General features: G+C 33.6%; 1 pseudogene; it reads right to left on the bottom strand.

Annotated features, from left to right (window-relative positions):
• Positions 1 to 1,185: 1,185 nt before the first annotated feature.
• LOC142871987 (uncharacterized) lies at positions 1,186 to 1,300 on the bottom strand (annotated as a pseudogene).
• Positions 1,301 to 2,601: the final 1,301 nt, after the last annotated feature.

A 2,601-nucleotide genomic window follows, 5' to 3' on the forward strand; every position in this document is an offset into this window, starting at 1 on the left:
ACAAGACATCTGTTGGAACTCTAGCCATCTCATGTATTTCAAGAAAGCAGTAGAAGAAAAGAAAGAAAGAAACTAAGAGCACACCCCCTTCAGTTTAAACAGTTCCCAAAATTGGATAACCACATGCACAAGAATGAAATTGGATCCCTATCTCTCACTAGATATAAAAATTTAACTCAAGATGGATTAAAGACCTGAAATCATAAAAATTCTAGAAAAGGATGTAGGAAAAACTCTTCTGGACATTGTCTCAGGCAAGCAATTTATGACCAAGACCCCAAAAGCAAATACAACAGCAACAAAAACAAATAAATGAGACCTAATTAAACCAAAAAGTTTCTGCACACTGAAAGAATAATCAACAGAGTAAATAGACAACCTACATGGGAGAAAATATTCACAAACTATACATCTGAAAAAGGACTAATATCCAGAATCTAAAAAGAACTCAAATAAATCAGCAAGAAAAAAAAACAAATAATCCCATCAAAAAGTGGACAAAATATATAAACAGATTTTTTTTTCTAAAGAAGATAGACAAATGGCCAACAAACAGATGAAAATATGTTCAATATCACTAATCATCAGGGAAAAACAAATTAAAACCACAATGAGGTACCACCTTACCCCTGTCAGAATGGCCATTATTCAAAAAAACAATAGATGTTATAGCAGATATGGTGAAAAGGAAATATTTAAATTCTGTGGTGGGAATGTAAACTAGTACAAACAATGGAAAACAGTAGGGAGATTCCTCAAGGAACTAAAAGTAAACCTACCAGCAATCACACTACTGAATATCTACTCAAAGAAAAAGAAGTCATTCTATGAAAAAAGACACCTGCATAAGAATGTTTATTACAGAACAATTCACAATTATAAAGATATGAAATCAACCTATGTGCTCATCAAAACTAATGAGTAATCTTGACATTGACATGGGGAGGGAGGAAGAAAAAAAAAACTAATGAGTGAGAAAAATTGAAGATATTTTATACGTATTAGACAACACAAATAACAAATTTCCACAAATTTTCAAGAAATTCAAAATATAACAATGGTAATAACTGAGTGTAATTTTTTTCAAGACTTGTCTAGGATAACAATAATGGAATTCTTAGGTGGAGGATAATATTTTGCTCAGTTGGATCTGAAAGTAAGTATTTCCTAACATCAAAATTGATTGATGAGTGACATTAATGAAAATGGAGTAAGTACCTTATTTACCCTCAATAAAAGTAACATTAAACTATAAGAACAGATACTTCACTTGATCTTAGCCAAAAGACCAAGAAAATAGAAGTAAAAACAAAGACTATATTATCTTCTCAACAGACACAGAAAAAGCACTCAATAACATTCAGCAGCCTTTTATGATAAGAATGCTTTAAAAAAATAGGCATAGATGAGACTTACCTAAAATTGATACAAGCCATATATGACAATCCCACAACCAACATCATACCGAATGGGGAAAAATTGAAAGCATTCCCACTTAGGACTGGAACTAGACAAGTTGCCCTCTATTACCCCTTCTATTTAACTTAGTGCTGGAAGTCCTAGCCAAAGAAATTAGACAAGAGAAGTAAATCATGGGCATCCAAATGGGGGCAGAAGAGGCCAACCATCATTCTATGCTGACAATATGATCTTATATTTAGAAAACCCCAAAGATTCTGCCATGAGACTACTGGAATTGATAAACAAATTCAGCAAAGTCTCAGGTTACAAAATCAATGTACAGAAATCAGTAGCATTCTTATACACTAACAACAGTCAAACTGAGAACCAAATCAAAGCCTCAATAACCTTCACAATAGCAACTAAGAAAATAAAATACCTAGAATATATTTAAATAAGGATGTAAAAGACCTCTACAAGGAGAACTATGAAACACTGAGGAAGGAAATAGCAGAGGACATAAACAGGTGGAAAACCATACCGTGCTCATGGGTCACCCAAAGTAATCTACAGATTCAATGCAATCCCTATTAAAATACCAACATCATTTTTCACAGATCTAGAAAAAAAAAATTCTATGGTTCATATGGAACAGAGAAGACCTCTGTTTAAGAAGCAATCTTAAACAAAAAGAACAAATTGGGAGGCATCAATTTACCAGACTTCACGATATACTACAAGGCTATAGTAACTAAAACAGCATGGTGTTAGCAGAAGAACAGAGACATAGACCAATAGAACACAACTGAGAATCCAGATATAAAACTTCCTCATATAGCCATCTAATCTTTGACAACGCAGACAAAAACATACACTGGGAAAAAAATCCTTATTCAGTAAATGGTGCTGGGAAAATTGGATAGCCACATGTAGAAGACTGAAGAGGATCCACACCTTTCACCTCTCAAAAAATCAACTCACAGTGGTTAATAGACTTAAACGTAAGGCATGAAACTATAAGAATTCTAGATGAAAGTGTTGGAAAAGCTCTTATAGGCATTGGCCTAGACAAAGAATTTATTAAGACCCCAAAGGCAATAACAGCCACAACAAAAATAAATGGGACCTGATCAAATTAAAAGGCTTCTGCACAGCCAATTCACATGCTACACATCTGATAAAGGGCTGATAGCTAAAATC

The sequence above is a fragment of the Microcebus murinus genome, chromosome 7 (genome assembly GCF_040939455.1).
Source record: "Microcebus murinus isolate Inina chromosome 7, M.murinus_Inina_mat1.0, whole genome shotgun sequence".
Taxonomy (NCBI): domain Eukaryota; kingdom Metazoa; phylum Chordata; class Mammalia; order Primates; family Cheirogaleidae; genus Microcebus; species Microcebus murinus.